This window comes from Sinohyriopsis cumingii, chromosome 10, assembly GCF_028554795.1.
Source record: "Sinohyriopsis cumingii isolate HCF-2022 chromosome 10, ASM2855479v2, whole genome shotgun sequence".
Taxonomy (NCBI): Eukaryota; Metazoa; Mollusca; class Bivalvia; order Unionida; family Unionidae; genus Sinohyriopsis; species Sinohyriopsis cumingii.
Genome location: NC_142970.1, coordinates 82,960,384 through 82,988,265, shown reverse-complemented (window position 1 = coordinate 82,988,265; position 27,882 = coordinate 82,960,384). Strand labels below are relative to the sequence as shown.

Sequence of the window (27,882 nt, the reverse complement as noted above, 5' to 3'; positions counted from 1 at the left end):
TAAATGTTCTAATAATTTCAAATTCGATTCCTGATGTAAAATCGACGATGGATGACATATGCTGCAGTCAGTACTGTGCTTATCTACAGTTCCTTGTAGAAATATAAATGATGGCACTCCATGTTGGAAATCCAAATTAAGTTTGTAAGCAGTGTCTTTCCAAAGTTTATGTGTGAGCACTCCTCTAAATATTTATAGAGAATAAAGAATTAATCCTTTTGAAATCCAAATGAACTGAAGAATTATTATAGCTTAAATCTGGCTACAACAAATTAACTTGACGCCAGTGAGAAAACCCCAAAACGGAAAAATCTGTCTCAAAACAAAGATTATATTGTATCATAAGACGCAGTTTCGAAATTCCCCCAAGTTGTGAAATGAGAAGAGGGTTTCATATGATCATGTTTATATCACATACACAGAATATGGCCTTGATTAGACCAATAATTTTATTCCCAGAATAAAAATTTTTAAAAAAAACCCACGTAGTTCCATCATGACCTTGATAAAAACCAATCATTTGAAAATGAAATGGAACTTTGTTTACTAATTCTGAACCCAGGTCAGAATTTAGATCAACATCTGTTGTTTATAAACTAACAGTCAAGGTCAAACAATGTTCTGAAAAAGTATCATCTCTAGTGAATAAATTTACAGTACCATAGCATGTAAGAAAAATAAAATCTTTAAACTGACAAACAAACATTATATATATATATATATATATATATATATATATATATATATATATATATATATATATATATATATATATATATATATATATTAAATCAGATATATGTAACACTGACTCTCAACATTGTGAGTGTGTTCGGCAAATATATAATCCCCTTATTTATTATTCCACCAGATATCATAATATTTTAAGATAGTATTCCCGATATGCGTCACAGCCATGCCATTCATTGCTTTAAGCAACCTAGGTACAGGAGTCTTGTCCAGGGACAAAAATGCATGTAAGTATGAGAAATAATGAAATACCATGTTGTCTCCCTTGATCTATTGCATTCACAGTAATTCCATTTATCATAATCATCAATAATTGTTGGTTAATAAAAATGTCTTATGCCTCAGTGCTAGACATCGCTATAAACTGCCACACTGCAGAGAAGTCAGCTTATTTTGTGCATCACTGATATGGTTTTCCTTATAATGTGTGGTCAGGTGTAAAGTCTTTCAGTACTGCTTAATCCAAATGTAAGAAATTATGTCAAACATTGAAAGGTTTACAGATTTTGAGCAAATGTTTTCTAGTTAGTACATCATCGTCCATGAAAACGTTGCCTACATGGTTAGCATACCAGTATACCATTGAACATATTCCATACAAAACATGAGATCTTAAAGTCAGTAGGTGAATAATAATTGTTACAGCAAACACATGTTGGTTCAGATTAAATAATTTCAATTAATTTATGTGATATTTATTTATGCATTTTACTTACTTTATTTATTTAAAATATATTATTAATTATTCTTTCAGACTGTTGCTTTTCAAAAGATAACTGTAACCGTTGAAAATGAAGTTGAACCAGATGTTCTTAAAGACTGATTAATGTGAGATAGGTAAGTCGTCTATAATAGTTTGTAGATGAAAGTTTTGTTTATACATTGCATTCACCTATATGCCAGGATGTTAAATGTTATGATTTCCATATTTCCAAGGAACCTTTTGTGAAGAATGCAATTTAATTATTACCTATATTGTAACGTCTCTCAGGATATTTTAAAAAATATTTATATGTTTTAGAAAACATTATATCCGAGTCGAATTTAAATGATTTTGGAAGAACAATGTCAAAGACATTCTAGAGTTGTACATAAATCCTTTGCCATTGAATTGAGACCTTTATGGCTATTAATTTAATGTACCCGCCGTTTGCACACTTTTGCCCTCCGATATATGAAAATATGATTAAATAATTGTTTTCTTTTAATATCTCATAAAAAGAAAAGACATTTTTATCAATTAAACTTAGTACGTTGCATCAGCTAAAGTTTATTATTAATACCTTTACATACAATTATTCATATGTCTAACATAATGTTTACAATGTTTAAAAAAGAAATTTTGGAATTCATTCCTGATGATCGCTTGATTAGCAGTCAAACACAAATATAGAGATTCTGATTAGATGTAAAGTTTCGTTTCATTTATTCTGATTTTAGAACTCAAAGAAGTCCATTTCTCACCTCTTTAATGTGTAATACTCCTCTCGGATCAAACTCTTTAGCATGAAAACAGTTGTTAAAACAATGTCCGCATTCACATTGCAGTGCTTTGCAAAGGTCTTATGAAATTTGCAAGTAACTCAATAAACTTAAAATCACAACAAATGACTCGTACATAACATTCATGCTTGTTAAATAATCACACATTTTACTTCCGGGAACTGACATAATTATCATTTTTGTCTCTACATTGACATTAGTATAACATATTAAAGGAAAGAATTAACAGGCTGAGTAGTAAGGGTTTCCATGTGTGTAATAATCGCCAGTAGCAATTTCATATTAATTAAATTAAATAGAACAACATACAAATGCACAGGATGCACTAATCGAGTAAAGCAAAGTGGATTGGTTGAACTGTCAGTTATGTGCCACTTTAATGCAACTTACCATTAACAAATTTATTTTAAATTAAGTACAGTGCTACATAATGCTAATGGTGCTCCCTTAAAATAGGAGTTTTTCGTTTGTGTCAATTTTGTGCCCGTTTTGCAGTAGTTATTTTTCTGAACGGTCTGCACGTCACAGCAAACTATAAAAATGGTACCAGTCTTTCACAATCTGACATATCTAAGCATCTAATCTGTCATTTGTACCATGGTCTTAGTGGCTAAAACATGAATAATCCATTTGCTTTTGTTACATTTATGATATATTTGCTTTCAACCCAGCCATATATATATAGTTCTTATAGCAATTTTATAAGAGTGACCATTTTCTGTATTTTTTAAAGCAAATGAGATGCCACTAGATATACGAAAGGCAATGACAAAATCACAATTACTGTTGTAAAATTTTGCACATTTCAACTGTATGTTCCTATTGCAAAGAAAGTAACAACTTTCAGATGAAAAATCACTTGGTCCACGAGTCACCGTGTACTGTCACTATAAATCACATGCCGGCTCTCTTTTGTTTTGTGAGATGTTCAAATAGACAAAATGCCAAATCTACGATGGACATTTTTATTGTCATGGTATTCGAATTGAATGACCTAAGGCATGCATATACTTTAAACATGTACTGGACAGCTGATTAACATATTTCAACCCATGGTCACACACAAGAGATGTGGTACCTTAAAGCAATGTTCGTAAAAGTTTCAAACGTTTTATTTACCTTGGTAGGTACTTGCAATACAAATGCCATGGCAGTGATTCTCATAAGATTGCCACATGGGGTGGTCTGTAATACATAAGAAACGTATCAGTAATATCTAAATACTGCATGTGAATTTTGACAATAACGCTCACATATAATTAGGAAGTATCCGATTATGGTTCACAAGCTTTAATTGTCATAAACACAAACAATTTAGAGTGTTAAATCTGCATGTTGTAATTCTCCAAAATGACACACATTGATGCTTAAAGCATCTCATCTGTATTTAAAGAACCTCACTAATATGGACATTAAACCATTTCACTGAGATGTAATTATATGGGCATTAAAATACATACTTCTGAGAGATTTTTTTCCTCCAATAACTTTATTTACTGTGTAAAAGAATCCCTGAGAAGACGCAACAAACAACTGCAGAAACTCTGAGAATAAGTAACGGATCTAAATATACCGAATATTATGTAATCTGAATTTACTGACACAAATCAGACGAAATACAAATTATAAACTCTGTTGAAAGCAATAGTGTTATATGTGGTTTATTTTCTTTAATATTTATAAACGTTTATTTGTCTTATCCTACAGCAAAGAACTGTCGATAGTTCTCACTGAGGTTAGTGATATATTGTGATTATATCCAGTCTAGATGTTTCGGATCAGGGAGTGAAATCCCATCAGCACTAAATAATTTTATGTTTTTTGTCTTTTGCAAAATTTATTTCAGCCTATGTACAAATATATGTTGCATCCAGCAGAATATGAATGCATTGTCTTATAAGGATTCAATGTTGAATTCGATTTCTTTTTTTATTTTTCTAATTTGTTTGGACATTTTTTAAAACTTGAGTAATATCTGGCATTATATAAAGAGTTTAGGTAAATATATCTATCATAGAAAAAATAAATAAATACAGGAATCCACAACAAAAGCAACAAATAAACCCGTGCAGGTTGATGTTCAACAAGTTCATATCGAATAGTCACCATGAATACATTCTACAATACACATATTGATGGATACGTAGATTCAGGCATACGTATAACGATGTTGGAAGATTCTCGTCTATGGGAACAAATTTTATATACAGACCAATATACATAAGTGTATAGCCATATATTGCACGTTGACTGTTAAGAAGACATTTAATTATACTTTTATAGAGGACACACTTATAACAAATAAAGTTGTAATAATATATATGTGATATTAAGTATAACATAGTATAACATTACTGTTTTTTACTTCCTCTTTTTCGTGATAGCCTACACAAAACAGTGGGTAAGTGTAAGATCACTACATTTTGTACTACGGTATCTAAAAGCTGTTCAGGTTCAAGAACATTAAAGAAAATCGGATATCTTTGTGCAATAACATTGTCTTGTGCGTAAGAAAAGACACAATGGAAATCTGAAAAAACGTGTATAAAAGAGTGAAATAACACGGATAATATGTTGTATGTTGTAGAAAGCTTAGACTAGAATCAGAGATAAGATTAAGTTGACAAACAAATAATGACAATATAGTTTTCAGGATGTTTCCTTTTATGTAACAATATTAATGTGTTCAGGCCTTTTCATTATATTTCTTCAAAATAATATCCATATCTTTCATTGAAGTTTATGTCAATTTGTGATTATATTAAATAAACACGACCTGAACTGGAAAGTCATATATAATCAGCATCGAATATACCGAATTTTTCTTTTCTGGTTCTCGCTTTTCTTGAATTTATTTCGTAAATTATTTTGTATCCAACACAATGCTAGCATTATGTTCACATATTACGATTAATTGCATTATATAATTTATTTTTTTATTTCTCTAATTTTGCTTGAATTATTTTCTAAGATTGAGTTCTATCCGGCAATATATGAAGATTCACTGCTAACATGTCAATTCATTTGCGAAATTTAGCCAACATTTTCGTCATAAACAAGTTCATTATGACTAATTACCAGGAACATGTATCAAAATACCTTGGTTAATATATGAATGAACGCATATGGATAAAGATATATATCCTACTGTATTCAGACATTGTCGAAGACATATAGTCGTGGGAAGCATGTCATTTTTTAAGATGAAATATATATATATATATATATATATATATATATATATATATATATATATATATATATATATATATATTAGTATGCACGATACATATATCAAGTAAAGATGACATATGCTCTCCATTACAATACAGTATGAAATAATGTTGCTAATTTTACTGATATTAATCTCTTGTATCATATTATTCATTGCATAATTTGCTTCTTCTTAATTGCATCCTTTCCAAAACAGAGAGTAAGTATCATCTATCCGCATTTTCTAATATTTTATTGAACCGTCCTATAAGACACACAAGATGAGAAAAACTTACTTGTTCTTCATTGCACTGTTTTTGTCTAAACTAATCCCCAAGAGAAAATGAAGGAAAAAGGCAAAAACAGTTAAAGTGCAAAACTAAATCTAATATCTAGAAGACATAAGTTAAATTACAGATAAGAGGTAAATGACAAACAAGTTATTGGTTACCTTTTTATATTTAGTTTATTTTCATGTGTTTAACAAGATGAATATATTTAATATATTTTGAAATATTGTTCATCAAGGTAATATCGATAACTTTCATATATATTTATGTCAATTGGAGATTATATCCAGTAATGATGATCCGACTAAGCCAGAGGAATCTCAACATCAGACAATTTGATCATGTCTTTTCTTGTTCAAATATTTTGTAATTTAGTTCCTAAATTATGTGATATCCATGGGAGTGTGAATTTGGTCACATGAAGCGATTTACTGAATAATTTCTTATTTTACATTTTAATGTCATATAACACTGTTTCCAAAACTGAGGCTTGTCCATCATTATTTGCATGTTTAACTCAAATGTATCGATTCATTTTCCAACACGTAATACGTATTTTGATCCTGGACAAGTTGGACTACATACAACATTACAGATATTTTTGGATACATGCAGGTTTGCAAACTCACTCAAATATTAAAGCTTGTTACAACACATTATGTCGTCGTGGCATTATTTGTACTCATATTAATTAGTGGCATCATATTATTACATTTTTTCATCTTATTTTTGTATTATACCTTCACAAAACAGTGGGTAAGTTTTAAATTTCCATTTTTATAAGACTTTCTCCAAAGATTCGTCAAAGACATAGAACAAAAATACAAATTCACATTTTTCTTCTTCCAATAACCTTCTTTTGTGTGGACGATAGTCCGTAGCTGTTAAGCAAAGAACAAAATATAGACCTGTAAATGAAACATGAAAATCTATTAGGATTTAATTTAGAATCATGGATAATAATTAGGTGGAAAACAAATTATAAAAGTGCTTGTCAGCAATGTTGTCATCTTATATTAAACATGGCACAGACATGAGTGTTCTGTAGAGAACTTAAGCTAGAATTGTAAATAAGGGTCAGTTGATAAAACACTTTAAAGTAATAGCATGTTTTTGGACCTTTCTTTTCTTTAAGAATATTAGTATGTTTACTTCTTTTTCATTTGCTTTCGGAAGGACAATGTCTGCATCTTTCACTGAATCTTACGTCGTTTTCAAATATTTATAGTTTCATCAGGCATCTGAATCTCATTAGCATTCAATAATTGCATTATTTTATAACTTCCTCTCCAAATCTTGTAGGAATGTATTTTTAAAATTGTATTATATCCAGCAGGATATTAACATATGAGTGATTGGTAGTTTCATGATCTCATTTGTCTAATTTTTGTTTGAAAGATTTTCCAACAAATACGTGCTTTCCAGCAGAATATGAAGACGCAGCAAAACTTATTTCGACTGCAAGAACAAATATAAAGACCTAAAAATGTTTAATACCTTAAATATTCTCAGCATGTTTTTCATATTTTATGTTTTATAATTTCATGGTTTTTGTTTTGTAATCATATCATTATATGTTTTCTTATCTTATAGGTGTTGTCTAATGTTGTAAAGCCCTTAGAGCTTCTAAAGATTAGGCGCTATACAAAGTCCTCATTCTTATTATTATTATATCGATTCATTTGTGAAAATATAACCCACTTTGGCATTATTAAAATCAGTGAATGACACAAGACAAGAATACATACCAAAATGCATATGTTGATTGATACGAGGGTACAAGGACATGCACATGTCAATGAGAATTTGCTTGTTATAATAAAATAGAGACACACTTGTTCATTTGGATTGGTTCATATTATGTAGGTTAAGCCAAAATGTGTATACATTGGGATTGGATGAAGAAATAAATCATTACTGTTTATTTTTGATTCCTTCTGTATAAGGTTTTGGTTATGTTGAATCGAAGGGAATTATGTGTTTAAAATATTCATTGAAATTACTAAAATATTCATTGACTTTATGGTTTATACAATGATTTATCAGGACAATCAAAACTATTGAAATTCATTTAGAACATTCTCAATATCTGGATATGTGATAGGACGTGTATGATTAGCTGCAATCTAATTCACGATAGTTATTGCGTTTTGAATTTTCTTTTGTATTGCAGGGGAATCAATTGCTTGTTGATTTTACATTCTTTATGTTAGATATTTTAAAATTTAGATTCGTAACATTATAATGATGTTTATTTGGTTTGAAATAATTTCCAAACTTTACTGTTATCAAACAGTCTGTGAAGATTTTGTGCCAAGAAATCGATTAATTGTGACACATAACCAATGCGTTTACCATGAACACATTTAGAAAGAATAATAACGAGAAATACATAAACAATAAATATTAATGGATACATGTATACACACTTGCGCAAATAGATATTGGAACCTCCTATTATATTGGAACGGTATTGTTTTATATATATATATATATATATATATATATATATATATATATATATATATATATATATATATATATATATATATATATATATATATATATATATATATATATATATATATATATAGCTTGTTCTTTTCCAAAAAGCAAAGTAAACATTTTGGTATGCAAAATAGATCTAACAAGCAAAATAGATCTAACAGGCAAAACTGACATACTTTCTTGATTACAGTAAACTGTTTCATGATGAATGTATTTACACTGATATAATCAATGGTGCGGTTTTACTGATTTCTATTTTTATTTCTTTTTCATTATATTCTTGACAAAATAGCTGGTAAGTTACAATATGACATGTTTTAATACTTTCTAATACTTTCTCTAAACAATCCTCTAAGACACTGAACAGCTGCGTAGAAATTTTTTTTCTCTTCCAATAACTTTGTTCAGTGTCTAGAAGAAGCCCTGGGCACAAACTGAAGAATAATCTGAACAAACTTTTAACGAGGTAGCAAAATCTAACTCTGCTGTTGAAGATGTAACCTCAAATTTTAAATTGGTGTCAGAAGAGAGCAACGTATATATGCCTTTAATAGCATTATTGTTATGTCTAGTATTTTGTTTGTACCAATATTAATATGACAAGACTTTTTTAATAATCCTCCAGTAATGTATCTGTCACAGAATTATGTTTCAATTTGTGATTATATCCAGAAAGATTATTCAAATTAGGTATTGAAATCTCCTTAGTCTTAAACAATTTGATGACTTTATCTGTTCTGATTATATTTGTCTTTAGTTGCAAAAATATGTTAGATTCAGCAGAATGTGTTATTCAGTTTCTTAGTCTGTTTTTCTTATTTGTTTGAAATAAATTATACAGGTGAGTGTTATACGTAGGCTCTCTGCAAATGTATTTATTCATTTCCGACACATCAGAAACATTTATAACACACACAAGATAATAATGAGTAACAACATAATACATACAAAAATGTCCGGTGGATACATTAATACATTGATGCATAAAGATATTGGAACGTCCTAGTCTATGGAAACATGTCTTTTGTTACACATATATTGAAGGAGATATAACCATAAATTTATTCTGGTTATTACGGATGCATTTAGCTTTGCTATTATGGAGAAAACACCTCAAAAGGTATGTTGTCATAAATAGTCTACTGCAAGATAATGCCATCTTCGTTCGTTGATATTTCATGTAAATTTGAGATTATATCCACTCAATTGTATCCGAATCAGGAGGGGGAATCTCAATAACATCATATAATTTGTTAATGTGTACTATCGTTTTCAAATATCATGGTGTATTTAGTTTTAAACGGTTTCTTCATTTCAATGTCATCTAGCATTATATCATGGCTTTTTGAAAATATTATATATATATATATATATATATATATATATATATATATATATATATATATATATATATATATATATATATAAACAAATTCCTACCTCGCTGCAGAAACTTAAAGCTGTTACTGTATTTGCTAGAAAGCTATATCTTTATTATAATTTGGTGCAAATACATCACTAAAACTTTTAATCTAGTTATGGTAAGGCATGTTCAATTTTTATTGTTACAACTTCTTTATCTGTTAAACCTTTTCCCTAGCAGCTGTAATGTTTGGCATAGTAAAATAACCTCTTTACTGAAAGTGTTAACATATACATCTGGTTAAGGTCACTTTTCACTACCTGATATTCAACTCCTGCTATTACCACATATCTGTCTATTATTGAGCACCTGCTACCATACAGATACTAATTTAATTGATGTTATCATTATCATTCCCATTATAAATACCACGACAGTTTATTGTTGCATTCCACCAAGTCAGAGTATGCTATTGTATTGCTACATATATATATATATATATATATATATATATATATATATATATATATATATATATATATATATATATATATATATATATATTGATACCCGACAAGACCAAACTGTGGTGCTTCATTTTTGCAATCAATTTTCAATATGTGGTTACATCTGTAGTACCAGCAAACGAGAGTATCAAAGCATATACTGGCATGTCATGGTGGCAGTAAATCATTTTCTTAAACTTTTAAGTACATGTTTCATTTTAGGTGTGAATGCAAGTATTATATACCTTTTATTAGGCCGTTGAAGCTACCACGGATATATATATATTAGGCCCTTCTTGCAATTAGACATGTAAACTTTCTTTAAGCCCTTAAGATGCATCCTGATGTTGTGTGTTCTTTGAGTTCGAAGATTACCATAACATTTACTGACTTGTTTGGTTTGTGTGAGTGCGTGTATGGCTGATCATGCCGATTTGAGCTCTGAGCTGTCCGTGGCTCACTTGATAGTAGATGCGACTCATCAGTGGAGGATGCACTTTTTTCTGAGGTTTTCATTGTCCAGCCACCTTATACTCATCAGTTTCTTCAGGATGTCTAACCGAAAATGGTTCGGCTTCTTGGCATGGCGTCTATACACGGTCAAATTTCGCAAGCACATAATAGGGTTGACAAAAACAGAAGGCTGTGTAGACCTTAAGTTGTATTTGTAGAATGATGACTCTTTGCGCTCATACTTGTTCACATAATCTGATAAAGAACACCCAGTCTTTATCAATTCTGGCGTTGGTTTCTTTATCAATATGGACTGCACGTGAGAGCTTGCTGCCGAGGTGAACTTGTCCACTGTCTCGAGAGTTTGGTCATTTACTGTGATGATATGGTGTTCATAAAACACCCATTCCTGGTGCAGGTTGGCGCATCGCCAGTATCTACCTGATGATAATTATGATAACGTAGTTGTCACAAGCTGAAGACAAATAGGTCATTCTGTTTTTCACGTCAGACTCAGACTTAGCATTCAGGAACTAGTCATCAAAGATTAGATCACAAACAGTGTGACTTTGTTATTGCCGGTAGGTTTCTCATACTGAACAGCTTTTTCTCAGTCCGGTATCAGATGTCGATTCCAGCGTCATAGTCACGGATGGCACCCGTATGCATGGCGAATTCCATCATGCAAAAGAGGGTTGGGCAAACACATTTTGTGTTTACTTCATTCATGGCTGAGGACGGCTCTGATGAGTCACAATCATCCACAACACGAGCAAACATACATTCATGGAGCTGCAGAACCACGGCAATTAATTTCTTTAGGCAACCAAATTTTGCCATGATCTTTCAAATGCTTCCACGGTTGAATGTGTCAGTCTTTCGTCAGGTAGATGTATGTCTTGTATAGGTTGTAGTTCTGTTCCTGGCATTTTTTCCGGCATTGACGACCTGCAAACATTGTCTTTGGTCCCTTTTCCTATCCAGAAGACACAATGACTCTCTGACAGGATCCTTTGACTGATGTGATGCACAGTTGGATTCAGCATAATTCTGGCTCGGAGTTGACATTAAGAAGATGTCCCGATGGTTGTCACATGATTTTATATTGCCATCCAGCTTGTACAGTGGATGATAGATGCATCCTCATGCTCGCGGAGTATGGTTCCCTGAGTACACATTGAATGGAAGAATTTCATGGCAAATCAACGCGAAGTATTTAGTTTGGAGGTGATCTGAGAAGCAAACCATGATCAAACACAAACCAGTGCAGCCAACCGGACTGATCCAGTGGTCGAGTACGAACCTGAGCCACAAGTATGTCATTAGTCACTTTTAATGACATGCAGGAAAATGCATCTGGCTTTTATATCACGAGTCGATTTGAAGGGCTTTGTGTTTGAATATGAAAATATATGTTGTAGAAATGCTAAATACATTTTCACTGTTCATGTTATGATAGGTGAGGCAGATATGTCATATAGTTATTGCTCTGGGGAGATATGTCAGTTAGTTATTGAATATACATATTTCTATTTTAGAAATACTGAATTGATTTTCACTGTTCATTTTATGGTAAGTGAGGAAGATGTTAAAAATATTTATTGCTCTGGGGAGAAAATTTGTATTTTTACTTATTATTAGGAAGAGAGTAAACTGATTTATTTCATGTAGTGTAGTTAGAAAAAGATGGAGTAATCTGAGATGGTCTTTTTAATAAACAGAAAACATGCAAACTGTCCTCATCTGTAGTTGTGACGTGAACATTTCACAAACAACACTAAATAAGAAAGAACACATAGTGTATGACTGGCCCAAATTGTTCGGCCCATAATCAATGGTTGAATGTGATACTATATTGCAGCCAGAAAATATCTTCATGCCAGAATATATTACCGATTTCTTAATTATAACTAAAAAACTACAATCGTCACTCGTTTTTAATTGGATTCATATATATGTGAACATTGTAAATAAAAATAATAAACAATTTACGAAACTATTTTAAAAGGATCGGCTAAAATGTATAACTGCTTGCATTGCATGATAATAGTCCATAATGCAACTTTCTCTGCTACGATAAACATAGGCTAACATATGGTTACCTACTTTAATTATTAAACTTTTTTCTATATCTCCCTCTATGTTTTTTGGCAGATAGTTAAAAGCAAAAACTCCAATTACATGATTATAGTGATTATAGCATCCCATAGATTCTACGAATCTAGTGATAAAATTTAGATAGAGATTACTATATGACCCTTTACCGTTCTGTCAGAGGTGAACTAAAACCTCGTAACCGTTGATTGTTTGGTCACAAACTTTTCAAAGTAATCAACATCACCAATTCATCCATTTTCAGTTCACCCATACTCTGTCTGATCGTAGGGGCACCACTGATGACTGCGACAATATCTTTCCATTTTTCCTGCTCTCCACTGCTCTATGGGACTTTGAAAAGTCCATACCTGCCAGTTTGAAGTCATGTTCCCATCTCTTCTTCCGTCTGCCTCCTTTGGTCTTTCCTCTCACTGTGTCATGCACGATTGTCGTTAACAGGACAAATGAGCGTGAGACATGACCAAACTTATTTAGTTTTCGTTTCGTTACAGTGGTGAGCAGATCTTCATATAATCCATTTGCACCTTGGATTCTTATGCTCACCTTCTCATTAACCCTTTACCTCATGCAAGCGCCTTTGGCGCTTCTACTCCATTCACATACAAGCACCTTTGGACGCCTCTACCCGATTCGCATACAAGTGCCTTTGGGCGCCTCTACCCAATTCGCATAAAAGCGCCGTTTGATGACTGCTGTGAAAATCAGCAATTTTGAGCGTGTTTTCGTATGCCACTTTCATGGAAAATGTCATATTACATACTACATTCATTGATGTGAATTACCATTGCGTCAAATCACGTGGTCGCTGTTTATGCTCTGGTTGAAATCTGCTATTTAAAGTAACTGAGTGGTATTCTGCACTCTCCAAAATGGAGGTCGCGGATATCGTTCAGTACTTAGAGTTTTCACGATTAGAATCACTACTATGAAAGCTTCAATAACTTCGGTAAAGGCTCTGACATTGATGTAAACAGTAATTAGTTTTTATAAATTATAAAATTGAGATTACGTCGTGACATAGACGCAGACAAAGAACTTGTAAATTTCAAGTCAGTAAGTGTTATATCTTCATATTTGCTAACACTTTCTCAAAAGAATCATCTAAGAAGCATAAGAAACGAGCTGAAAATCAGCTGAAAATCTGATCAGTTTCTCTTCCAATTCCTTGTTTAATGTTTGAGACCTCTCTATCGTGTAGACGAAGAAAGTGGAAATTGTAGGAAAGCACTAGTTGAAACACCACTTGTAGATTATTTAAGTTCAAGGCTGTAGCAATTAACCTTTGTTTCCTGCTGTGAAGGCATTAACGTAAATATATTACATTATAGTCAAGTAATGTAATAAGGGTATCATCCACTGAGTTGAATGTCAGATTCTTATTTTGTCGTATGAAGAAGATCCAAATGATCCAGTGGAATCTCACCTGAATAAGATATATTGATTTTGTTTTCTTGTTGCTCAAATTTTCTTTGCATCTATTTCTGGAATTATATGGTATGCAGAACAAATAGGAACGGTTTGTTCATATATAACGATTGGTTGTATAATGCAATTTCTTCTTTCATTATTCTAACTTTCTTTGAATGAGTTTCCATAACGTGAGTGCTATCCAGTAGTATATAAAAACCTAACAAGTGTAGAGATTTATTTACGAATCATATTAAACATTTGGCTCAGAAACAAGTTAGGTCCAGGAAAAATATTGAAAACGTATAATTACGATATAGGTAAACACCAGTGTATGGTAAGCAGGTTGTTTTCATTATATATTTACACATCTGGTGAAAGAAAAATATCGCCATTCATAGCTTGTTCTTTGCTATAATGTCATTTTGTTTAATATTATGGTCGATATATGAAAGAGAGCTCGTGGCATCAGTTCTAAATAGTAATGGGAATGTTATTCTTCAAAAATATCAAGATTGATTGTATAATTTAATTTCTTTGCTTATTTTTATAACTTAGTTGGAAATAATTTCCAAACCTTGAGTGCTATCCAGGAGAATATTAAGTCTCTGCAAAAAAAAATCGTCAATACATGCAGTGGACTTTTGTTTTATTTGTATACTCCAAACATTAAATAAGTAATTCTGAAATACATTTAAAACAACAATATATTATTTAATCATTTTTATTTTATTTAGTCATATTGATCGCTTCTGCCATATTATTAATTTTTGCTTTTCTTTCTTTCCATTATCACCTTTACGAAAAACAGAGAGTAAGTATTATGAATCCATAGTTCCAGATACTTTCTTTAAATAATCATCTAAGACACAAAACAAAAAAATTTAAAGCTTGATCAATTTCTCTTCTAATTCTCTGTTTATTCTCCTGGAACTCTTTCTCTCTCTTTCTCTCGTGTAGAGGAAGAAAGTTGAAATGATAGGAAAGCTATAGATGAAAAACAAATCATAGATTACTTTTTGGGCTGTACTGTTGCAATTAGCCTTTTTTGCTGCTGTAGAGGCATCAATGTAATTACTTTAAATCATAGTCAAGTAAAGTAATAATGGTATTGTGCACTGAAATGAATGCCAGTTTCTGATTTTACGATGTAAAGATGATACAACTGAGGCAGTGTAATCTCACCTGAATAATGTATAATGATTTTGATTTCTTGTTGCTCTAATTTTGTTTGCATTTATCTCTGGAATGATGTGGTATGCAGCACACATAAAAACGCTTTGTTCACATATGACGATTCATTGTAAAATGGAATTTGCCGTTTCATTTTACTAACTTTGAACAAATTTTCAAAAGGTGAGTTCTATAGGGCATCATATGAAATACTTGCAAATGCAGCCATTCATTTGTTACTCATAGTAAATATTTGGATCATATTGATTTCGTTTTCTTGTTACTCTAATTTTCTTTGCATCTATTTCCTGAATTATTTCGCATGAATCACAAATAGTAAAGCTTCGTTCACATATAACAATGAATTGTAAATGCAATTTGCCCTTCATTTTTCTAACTTTGTTTGAACGAATTTCAAAAGCGTGAGTACTGTGTAACAGTATATGAAATCCTATCAAGTATATCGATTAATTTGCGAATCATATTATACATTTGTATCATAACTCTGTTAGACAAATCTACAATGACATTTTGCTTGCATATTATGTCGATACAACGAAAGAGGGCTGCTGACATAAGTTGTAAATAGTAATGAGAATGGTTTTCATCAAATATAAAGACTGATTATATAATTTAATTTCTTTGTTACTTTTGCTAACTTTCCTTGAAACAATTTCCAAACCTTGAGTGCTGTCCAGAAGTATATTACGTCTCTGCAAATATATCGATTCATTTGCGATTAATATCCAACAATTTCCATATAAACGAGTTGAACGTCACTAATATCCGAAACACTTACCACAATACATATAGTTTCGAATAAATCCACAAACGCAAACTGATACAAGTATCGAACGGTCTATTTCAGCGTTCTTGTTAGGATACATAGAGACATATATGTTGCATGATATATATTGCCATAGATAGTTTGTCAATACACGCAGTGGACTTTTGTTTTATTTGTATAGTCGAAACATTGAAAAAGTAATTTTGAAATACATTTCAAACAACAATATATTATTTCATCATTTTTATTTTAATTAATCATATTAATCGCATCTCTCATGTTAATAATTTTTACTTTTCTTTCTTTCCATTACCACCTTCACAAGAAGCAGGGAGTAAGTACTATGCATCCTGAGTTTCTTAAACATTCTTTAAATAGTAATTTAAGACACAAAACAAACAAGTTGAAAATTTAATCAGTTTCTCCATTAATTCCCTGTTAAATGTTTTTGGAACTCTCTCTTTCGTGTAGACGAAGAAAGTTGAAACGATAGGAAAGAATTGATAAAAAAGTAATCGATTCCATTTAGGGCAAGACAATAATTAGCCATTTTTACTGTTGTAAAGGCATTGAATTGATTATTATGAATCATAGTCAAGTAAAGTAATAATGATATCATCCACTGAATTGAATGTCAGTTGCTGATTTTATGATGTAAAGATGATCCGAATGAGGCAGTGCAATCTCACATGATTAATGTATAATGATTTTGTTTTCTTGTTGCTCTAATTTTGTTTGTATCTATCTGCGGAATGATTTGGTATGCAGCACAAATAGGAATACTTTGTTCACATATGACGATTCATTGTAAAATGTATTTTGCCCTTTCATTTTTCTAACTTTGAACGAATCTCCAAAACGAGAGTGATATACGGCAGTATATGAAATCCTTGCAAATGTAATAATTCATTTCTGAATAGCATTACACATTTTTATCATAAGTGAGTTAGATAAATTAAATATACCACTATACATAGATATCGGGTACAAGAGTACATAAATACGGTTAAGATATAAAAGGATCGCAGTGTATGGTAATCAGCTTGTTTTATTGCATATTTACACATCTTTAGAAATAGAAATAAAACCAGTCATTGCTTGGTCGTTACTACACTGATATTTTGCTTGAATATTATGACAATACAAACAAAAGAGCTGCTGACATAAGTTATAAATAGCAAAGAGAATGGTTTTCTTCAAATATAAAGATGGATTGTATGATTTAATTTCTTTGTTTATTTTGATAACATTAAAAAGTTTTCCAAACCTTGTTTGCTTTCCAGCAGAATAACAAGTCACTACAAACATATCGATTCATTTGCGATTAATATCCAACATCAACCATATAAACAAAGTTGAAAGTGACTAATATCCAAAACAATTACCTCAATACATATAGTTTTGTATAAATCCACAAATCCATACCGAAACGAGTATCGAATTGTCGATTTCAACGTTCTTCCTATGATACCATGACACATATATGTTGCATGAGATATATAGCCATAGATAGTTTGTAAATACATGCACTGGACATTCTTTTTTGTATAGTCGAAACATTGAATAAGGAATTTAGAAATACATTCCAAAGAAAAATATATTATTTCATCATTTTTATATTATTGTCATATTAATTGCTTTCATCGTATTAATTATTTTCACTTTTCTTTCTTTCCATTATCACCTTCACAGAAACAGAGAGTAAGTATTATGAATACATATTTTCTAATACTTTCTTGATATAGCCATCAAAGACGCAGAAAAACAAATTGAAAATTAGATCAATGTCTCTTGTAATTCCCTGTTTAATATTTAGGAACTTTCTCTCTCTCTCGTGTAGCGGTCAAAAGTTGAAATGATAGAAAAGCAATAGATGAAAAAAAATCATAGATTACTTTTTAGGCAATACTGTTGCAATTAGCCTTTTTTGCTGGTGTAAAGGCATTAATGTAATTATTTTCATTAATAGTCAAGTAAAGTAATCACGGTATCGTCCACTGAATTGGATATCAGTGTATCACTGTATGATATAAAGATGATCCGAATGAGGCAGTGAAATTTCACCCGAATAATGTATAAGGATTTTGTTTTATTGTTGCTCAAAATTTGTTTCTATCTATCGGCGGAATGGTTTGGTATGCAGCACAAATAAGAACACTTTGTTCACATCTGACGATTCTTTGCAAAATGCAATTTGCCCTTTCAGTTTTCTAACTTTGAACCAATTTCCAAAACGAGAGTACTATAGGGCAGTATATGAAATCCTTGCAAATATAATGATTCCTATCTGAATAATATTACATATTCATATCATAAGTAAGTTAGATAAAATAAAATAAAATAAAGATCCCACAATACATATATTTTGGATACAAGAATACATAAATACGATTAAGATATCGGAAGATCCCAGTGTATGGTAATCAGTTTCTTTTATTACATATTTGCACATCTTTAGAAATAGAAATAAAGAGTGTCATTGCTTGGTCGTCGCTACTGTGACATTGTGCTTGAATATTTTGTCGTTACGAACAGGAGAGCTGCTGACATAAGTTATAAGTAGTGAACAGAATGGTTTACTTGAAATTTAAAGATTGATTGTATAATTTAATTTCTTTGTCTATTTTGATAACTTTGAAATAATTTCCAAACCTTGAATGATTTCTAGCAGTATAACAAGTCACTAGAAATATATCGATTCATTTGCGATTAATATCCAACATTAACCATATAAACTTGCTGAAAGTGACTAATATCCAAAGCACTTACCTCAACACATTTAGTTTTGAATAAATCCACAAATGCATACCGAAACGAGTATCGAACGGTCGATTTCAACGTTCGTGTTATGATACATAGAGACATATATTTTGTATGAGACATTTGTTTTCTGCTAGACAAAAAATTCAATTAGGAATTTTGAAATACATTCCAAAGAACAATATATTATTTCATCATTTTTCTTTTATGTAGTCATATTGATTGCTTCTATCGAATTAATTAGTTTTACTTTTCTTTCTTTCCATTATCACTTTCACAAAAACAGGTCGTAAGTATTATGAATCCACATTTTCTAATACTTTCTATAGCCATCAGAGACACACAAAAAGAACTGAAAATTTGATCAATGTCTCTTGTAATTCCCTGTTTAATATTTTGGAACTCTCTCTCTCTCGCTCGTGTAGCGGTCGAAAGTTGAAATGATAGAAAAGCAATAGACGAAAAACAAATCATGGATAACTTTTTGGGCAATACTGTTGCAATTAGAATTTTAAGCTGGTGTAAAGGCATTAATGTAATTATTTTCAATCATAGTCAAGTAAAGTAATAACGGTATCATCCACTGAATTGGAAATCAGTGTCTGACTATATGATGTAAAGATGATCCGAATGAGGCAGTGAAATTTCACCCGAATAATGTATAAGGTTCTTGTTTTCTTGTTGCTCTAATTTTGTTTGTATCTATCTGCGGAATGATTTGGTATGCAGCACAAATAAGAACACTTTGTTCACATATGACGATTCTTTGCAAAATGCAATTTGCCCTTTCAGTTTTCTAACTTTGAACCAATTTCCAAACCGAGAGTGCTATAGGGCAGTATATGAAATCCTTGGAAATGTAGTGATTCATGTCTGAAGAATATTACATATTTATATCATCAGTAAGTTAGATAAAATAAGATAAAATAAAGATCTCACAATACATATATTTTGGGTACAAGAATACATAAATACGGTTAAGATATAGGAAGATCCCAGTGTATGGTAATCAGTTTCTTTTATTACATATTTACACATCTTTAGAAATAGAAATAAAGCCAGTCATTGCTTGGTCGTCACTACTGTGATATTGTGCTTGAATATTTTGTCGTTACAAACAGGAGAGCTGCTGACATAAGTTATAAGTAGTGAAGAGAATGGTTTACTAGCTGAAAGTGACTAATATCCAAAGCACTTACCTCAACACATTTAGTTTTGAATAAATCCACAAATGCATACCGAAACGAGTAACGAATTGTCGATTTCAACGTTTGTGTTATGATACGTAGAGACATATATGTTGCATGAGATATATATCCACAAATAGTTTGTTAATACATGCAGTGGACATTTGTTTTTTGTATAGTCAAAAAATTCAATAAGGAATTTTGAAATACATTCCAAAGAACAGTATATTATTTCATCATTTTTCTTATATGTAGTCATATTAATTGCTTCTATCGAATTAATTATTTTTACATTTCTTTCTTTCCATTATCACCTTCACAAAAACAGGTCGTAAGTATTATGAATCCACATTTTCTAATACTTTATATAGCCATCAGAGACACACAAAAAAAAAATTGAAAATTTGATCACTGTCTCTTGTAATTCCCTGTTTAATATTTTGAAACTCTCTCTCTCTCTCGCTCGTGTAGCGGTGGAAATTTGAAATGATAGAAAAGCAATAGATGAAAAACAAATCATAGATAACTTTTTGGGCAATACTGTTGCAATTAACCTTTTTTGCTGGTGTAAAGGCATTAATGTAATTATTTTCAATAATAGTCAAGTAAAGTAATAACGGCATCGTCCACTGAATTGGATGTCACTGTCTGACAATATGACGTAAAGATGATCCGAATGAGGCAGTGAAATTTCACCTGAATAATGTATAAGGATTTTGTTTTCGTGTTGCTCTAATTTTGTTTTATATCTATCTGCGGAATGATTTGGTATGCAGCAAAAATAAGAACACTTTGTTCACATATGACGATCCTTTGCAAAATGCAATTTGCCCTTTCATTTTTCTAACTTTGAACCAATTTCCAAACCGAGAGTGCTATAGGGCAGTATATGAAATCCTTGCAAATGTAGTGATTCATGTCTGAATAATATTATATGTTTATATCATAAGTAAGTTAGATAAAATAACATAAAATAATTATGCCACAAAACATATATTTTGGGTACAAGAATACATAAATACGGTTAAGATATAGGAAGATCCCAGTGTTTGGTAAACAGTTTCTTTTATTACATATTTACACATCTTTAGAAATAGAAGTAAAGCCAGTCATTGCCTGGTCGTCGCTACTGTGACATTGGGCTTGAATATTTTGTCGTTACAAACAGAAGAGCTGCTGACATAAGTTATAAGTAGTGAAGAGAATGGTTTACTTGAAATTTAAAGATTGATTGTATAATTTAATTTCTTTGTCTATTTTGACAACTTTGAAATAATTTCCAAACCTTGAATGCTTTCCAGCAGTATAACAAGTCACTACAAATATATCGATTCATTTGCGATTAATATCCAACATTAACCATATAAACTTGCTGAAAGTGATTAATATCCAAAGCACTTACCTGAACACGTTTGGTTTTGAAAAAATCCACAAATGAATACCAAAACGAGTATCGAATTGTCGATTTCAACGTTCGTGTTATGATACATAGAGACATATATGTTGTATGAGATATATAGCCATAGATAGTTTGTTAATAAATGCAGTGGACATTTGTTTTTTGCACAGTTAAAAAACCCAAAAAGGAATTTTGAAATACCTTCCAAAGAAGAATATATTATTTCATCATTTTTCTTTTATGTAGTCATATTGATTGCTTCTATCGAATTAATTAGTTTTACTTTCCTTTCCTTCCATTATCACCTTCGCCATAACAGGTCGTAAGTATTATGAATCCACATTTTCTAATACTTTCTATAGCCATCAGAGACACACAAAAAAAAAATCGATAATTTGATCAATGTCTCTTGTAATTCCCTGTTTAATATTTTGGAACTCTCTCTCTCTCTCGCTCGTGTAGCGGTCGAAAGTTGAAATGATAGAAAAGCAATAGATGAAAAACAAATCATAGATAACGTTTTGGGCTATACTGTTCCAATTACCATTTGTTTGCTGGTGTAAAGGCATTAATGTAATTATTTTCAATAATAGTCAAGCAAAGTAATAACGGTATCGTCCACTGAATTGGTTGTTAGTGTCTGACAATATGACGTAAAGATGATCCGAATGAGGCAGTGCAATTTCACCCGAATAATGTATAAGGATTTTGTTTACTTGTTGCTCTCATTTTGTTTGTATCTATCTACGGAATGATTTGGTATGCAGCACAAATAAGAACACTTTGTTCACATATGACGATTCTTTGCAAAATGCAATTTGCCCTTTCATTTTTCTAACTTTGAACCAATTTCCAAACCGAGAGTGCTATAGGGCAGAATATGAAATCCTTGCAAATGTAGTGATTCATGTCTGAATAATTTTACATACTTATATCATCAGTAAGTTAGATAAAATAAGGTAAAATAAAGATCTCACAATACATATATTTTGGGTACAATAATTCATAAATACGGTTAAGATATAGGAAGATCCCAGTGTATGGTAATCAGTTTCTTTTATTACATATTTACACATCTTTAGAAATAGAAATAAAGCCAGTCATTGCTTGGTCGTCGCTACTGTGATATTGTGCTTGAATATTTTATCGTTACGAACAGGAGAGCTGCTGACATAAGTTATAAGTAGTGAAGAGAATGGTTTACTTGAAATTTAAAGATTGATTGTATAATTTAATTTCTTTTTCTATTTTGATAACTTTGAAATCATTTCCATATCTTGAATGCTTTCCAGCAGTATAACAAGTCACTACAAATATATCGAATCATTTGCGATTCATATCCAACATTAACCATATAAACTTGCTGAAAGTGACTAATGTCCAAAGCACTTACCTCAACACATTTAGTTTTGAATAAATCCACAAATGCATACTGAAACGAGTATCGAATTGTCGATTTCAACGTTCGTGTTATGATACGTAGAGACATCTATCTTGTATGAGATATATAGCCATAGATAGTTTGTTAATACATGCAGTGGACATTTGCTTTTTGTATAGTCAAAAAATTCAATAAGGAATTTTGAAATACCTTCCAAAGAACAATATATTATTTCATCATTTTTCTTTTATGTAGTCATATTGATTGCTTCTATCGAATTAATTAGTTTTACTTTCCTTTCCTTCCATTATCACCTTCACCATAACAGGTCGTAAGTATTATGAATCCACATTTTCTAATACTTTATATAGCCATCAGAGACACACAAAAAAAAATTGAAAATTTGATCAATGTCTCTTGTAATTCCCTGTTTAATATTTTGGAACTCTCTCTCTCTCGCTCGTGTAGCGGTCAAAAGTTGAAATGATAGAAAAGCAATAGATGAAAAACAAATCATAGATAACTTTTTGGGCAATACTGTTGCAATTAGAATTTTAAGCAGGTGTACAGGCATTAATGTAATTATTTTCAATAATAGTCAAGTAAAGTAATAACGGTATCGTCCACTGAATTGGAAATCAGTGTCTGACTATATGATGTAAAGATGATCCGAATGAGGCAGTGCAATTTCACCCGAATAATGTATAAGGTTTTTGTTTTCTTGTTGGTCTAATTTTGTTTGTATCTATCTGCGGAATGATTTGGTATGCAGCACAAATAAGAACACTTTGTTCACATATGACGATCCTTTGCAAAATGCAATTTGCCCTTTCATTTTTCTAACTTTGAACCAATTTCCAAAACGAGAGTGCTATAGGGCAGTATATGAAATCCTTGCAAATGTAGTGATTCATGTCTGAATAATTTTGCATACTTATATCATCAGTAAGTTAGATAAAATAAGGTAAAATAAAGATCTCACAATACATATATTTTGGGTACAAGAATACATAAATACGGTTAAGGTATGGGAAGATCCCAGTGTATGGTAATCAGTTTCTTTTATTACATATTTGCACATCTTTAGAAATAGAAATAAAGCCAGTCATTGCTTGGTCGTCGCTACTGTGACATTGTGCTTGAATATTTTGTCGTTACGAACAGGAGAGCTGCTGACATAAGTTATAAGTGGTGATCAGAATGGTTTACTTGAAATTTAAAGATTGATTGTATAATTTAATTTGTTTGTCTATTTTGATAACTTTGAAATAATTTCCAAACCTTGAATGCTTTCCAGCAGTATAACAAGTCACTACAAATATATCGATTCATTTGCGATTAATATCCAACATTAACCATATAAACTTGCTGAAAGTGACTAATATCCAAAGCACTTACCTCAACGCATTTAGTTTTGAATAAATCCACAAATGCATACCGAAACGAGTCTCGAATTGTCGATTTCAACTTTCGTGTTATGATACATAGAGACATATATGTTGTATGAGATATATAACCATAGATAGGTTGTCAATACATGCAGTGGACATTTGTTTTTTGTATAGTCAAAAAAGTCAATAAGGAATTTTGAAATACATTCCAAAGAACAATATATTATTTCATCCTTATTCTTTCATGCATTCATATTAATTGGTTCTATCGTATTAATTATTTTTACTTTTCTCTCTTTGCATTACCACTTTTACAAAAACAGAACGTAAGTATTATGAATCCACATTTTCTAACACTTTATATAGCCTTCAGAGACACACTCAAAAAAAATTAAAAATTTGATCAATGGCTCTTGTTATTCACTGTTTAATATTTGGAACTCTCTCTCTCTCTCTCTCTCTCTCTCTCTCTCTCTATCTATCTATCTATCTATCTCTGTCTCGTGTAGCGGTCGAAAGTTGAAATGATAGAAAAGCAATAGATGAAAAACAAATCATAGGTAACTTTTGGGGCAATACTGTTGCAATTAACCTTTTTTGCCGGTGTAAAGGCATTAATGTAATTATTTTCAATAATAGTGAAGCAAAGTAATAACGGCATCATCCACTGAATTGGATGTCACTGTCTGACAATGTGACGTAAAGATGATCCGAATGAGGCAGTGAAATTTCACCCGAATAATGCATAAGGATTTTGTTTTCTTGTTGCTCTAATTTTGTTTCTATCAATCTGCGGAATGATTCGGTATGCAGCACAAATAAGAACACTTTGCTCACATATGACGATTCTTTGCAAAATGCAATTTGCCCTTTCATTTTTCTAACTTTGAACTAATTTCCAAACCGAGAGTGCTATAGGGCAGTATATGAAATCCTTGCAAATGTAGTGATTCATGTCTGAACAATATTACATATTTATATGATAGGGATGTTAGATAAAATAAGATAAAAAAAGATCCCACAATACATATATTTTGGGTACAAGAATATATAAATACCGTTAAGATATAGGAAGATCGCAGTGTTTGATAATCAGTTTCTTTTATTACATATTTACACATCTTTAGAAATAGAACTAAAGCCAGTCATTGCTTGGTCGTCGCTACTGTGACATTGTGCTTGAATATTTTGTTGTTACAAACAGAAGAACTGCTGACATAAGTTATAAGTAGTGATCAGATTGGTTTACTTGAAATTTTAAGATTGATTGTATAATTTAATTTGTTTGTCTATTTTGATAACTTTGAAATAATTTCCAAACCTTGAATTCTTTCCAGCAGTATAACAAGTCACTACAAATATATCGATTCATTTGCTATTAACATCCAACATTAACCATATAAACTTGCTTAAAGTGACTAATATCCAAAGCACTTACCTCAACACATTTAGTTTTGAATAAATCCACAAATGCATACCTAAACGAGTTTCGAACGGCCGATTTCAACGTTCGTGTTATGATACATAGAGACATATATTTTGTATGAGATATATAGCCATAGATAGTTTCTCAATACATGCAATGGACATTTGTATTTTGTATAGTCAAAAAATTCAGTAAGGAATTTTGAAATACATTCCAAAGAACAATATATAATTTCATCATTTTTCTTTTATGTAGTCATATTAATTGCTTCTATCAAATTAATTATTTTTACTTTTCATTCTTTCCATTATCACCTTCACAAAAACAGAACGTAAGTATTATGAACCCACATTTTCTAATACTTTATATAGCCATCAGGGACACACTCAAAAAAAATTGAAAATTTGATCAATGTCTCCTTTCACTCCCTGTTAAATATTTTGGAAGTCTCTCTCTCTCTCTCTCTCTCTCTCTCTCTCTCTCTCTTTTGGAACTCTCTCTCTCGCTCATGTAGCGGTCGAAAGTTGAAGTGATAGAAAAGCAATAGATGAAATACAAATCATAGATAACTTTTTGGGCAATACTGTTGCAATTAACCTTTCTTGCTGGTGTAAACGCATTAATGTAATTATTTTCAATAATAGTCAAGTAAAGTAATAACGGTATCGTCCACTGAATTGGATGTCAGTGTCTGACAATATGACGTAAAGATGATCCGAATGAGGCAGTGAAATTTCACCCGACCAATGTATAAGTATTTTGTTTTCGTGTTGCTCTAATTTTCTTTCTATCTATCTGCGGAATGATTTGGTATGCAGCACAAAGAAGAACACTTTGTTCACATATGACGATTCTTTGCAAAATGCAATTTGCCCTTTCAGTTTTCTAACTTTGAACCAATTTCCAAAACGAGAGTGCTATAGGGCAGTATATGAAATCCTTGCAAATGTAGTGATTCATGTCTGAATAATATTACATATTTATACCATAAGGAAGTGAGATAAAATAAGATAAAATAAAGATCTCACAATACATATATTTTGGGTACAAGAATTCATAAATACGGTTAAGGTATGGGAAGATCCCAGTGTATGGTAATCAGTTTGTTTTATTACATATTTGCACATCTTTAGAAATAGAAATAAAGCCAGTCATTGCTTGGTCGTCGCTACTGTGACATTGTGCTTGAATGTTTTGTCGTTACGAACAGGAGAGCTGCTGACATAAGTTATAAGTAGTGATCAGAATGGTTTACTTGAAATTTAAAGATTGATTGTATAATTTAATTTGTTTGTCTATTTTGATAACTTTGAAATAATTTCCAAACCTTGAATGCTTTCCAGCAGTATAACAAGTCACTACAAATATATCGATTCATTTGCGATTAATATCCAACATTAACCATATAAACTTGCTGAAAGTGACTAATATCCAAAGCACTTACCTCAACACATTTAGTTTTGAATAAATCCACAAATGCATACCGAAACGAGTCTCGAATTGTCGATTTCAACGTTCGTGTTATGATACATAGAGACATATATGTTGTATGAGATATATAGCCATAGATAGTTTGTTAATACATGCAGTGGACATTTGTTTTTTGTACAGTCAAAAAATTCAATAAGGAATTTTGAAATAACTTCCAAAGAACAATATATTATTTCATCATTTTTCTTTTATGTAGTCATATTGATTGCTTCTATCGAATTAATTAGTTTTACTTTCCTTTCATTAAATTATCACCTTCACCATAACAGGTCGTAAGTATTATGAATCCACATTTTCTAATACTTTCTATAGCCATCAGAGACACACAAAAAAAAATTGAAAATTTGATCAATGTCTCTTGTAATTCCCTGTTTAATATTTTGGAACTCTCTCTCTCGCTCATGTAGCGGTCGAAAGTTGAAATGATAGAAAAGCAATAGATGAAAAACAAATCATAGATAACTTTTTGGGCAATACTGTTGCAATTAGAATTTTAAGCTGGTGTAAAGGCATTAATGTAATTATTTTCAATAATAGTCAAGTAAAGTAATAACGGTATAGTCCACTGAATTGGAAATCAGTGTCTGACTATATGATGTAAAGATGATCCGAATGAGGCAGTGAAATTTCACCCGAATAATGTATAAGGTTTTTGTTTTCTTGTTGCTCTAATTTTGTTTGTATCTATCTGCGGAATGATTTGGTATGCAGCACAAATAAGAACACTTTGTTCACATATGACGATTCTTTGCAAAATGCAATTTGCCCTTTCATTT

General features: G+C 31.2%; 1 long non-coding RNA gene across 2 annotated transcripts in view; it reads left to right on the top strand.

The window, feature by feature from the left end:
* LOC149790482 (uncharacterized) overlaps window positions 1-4,655 on the top strand; it is an 88,069-nt gene extending 83,414 nt beyond the window's left edge. The window contains exons 3-5 of one of the 2 annotated variants that reach the window (XR_016423622.1): window positions 1,505-1,587; window positions 3,961-3,988; window positions 4,638-4,654. This is a non-coding gene — a long non-coding RNA (uncharacterized LOC149790482). Of the gene's footprint in view, window positions 1-1,504; window positions 1,588-3,960; window positions 3,989-4,637 lie in introns of both variants that reach the window. The other variant, XR_016423621.1, reaches the window with a different exon arrangement.
* The last annotated feature ends 23,227 nt before the right edge of the window (window positions 4,656-27,882 follow it).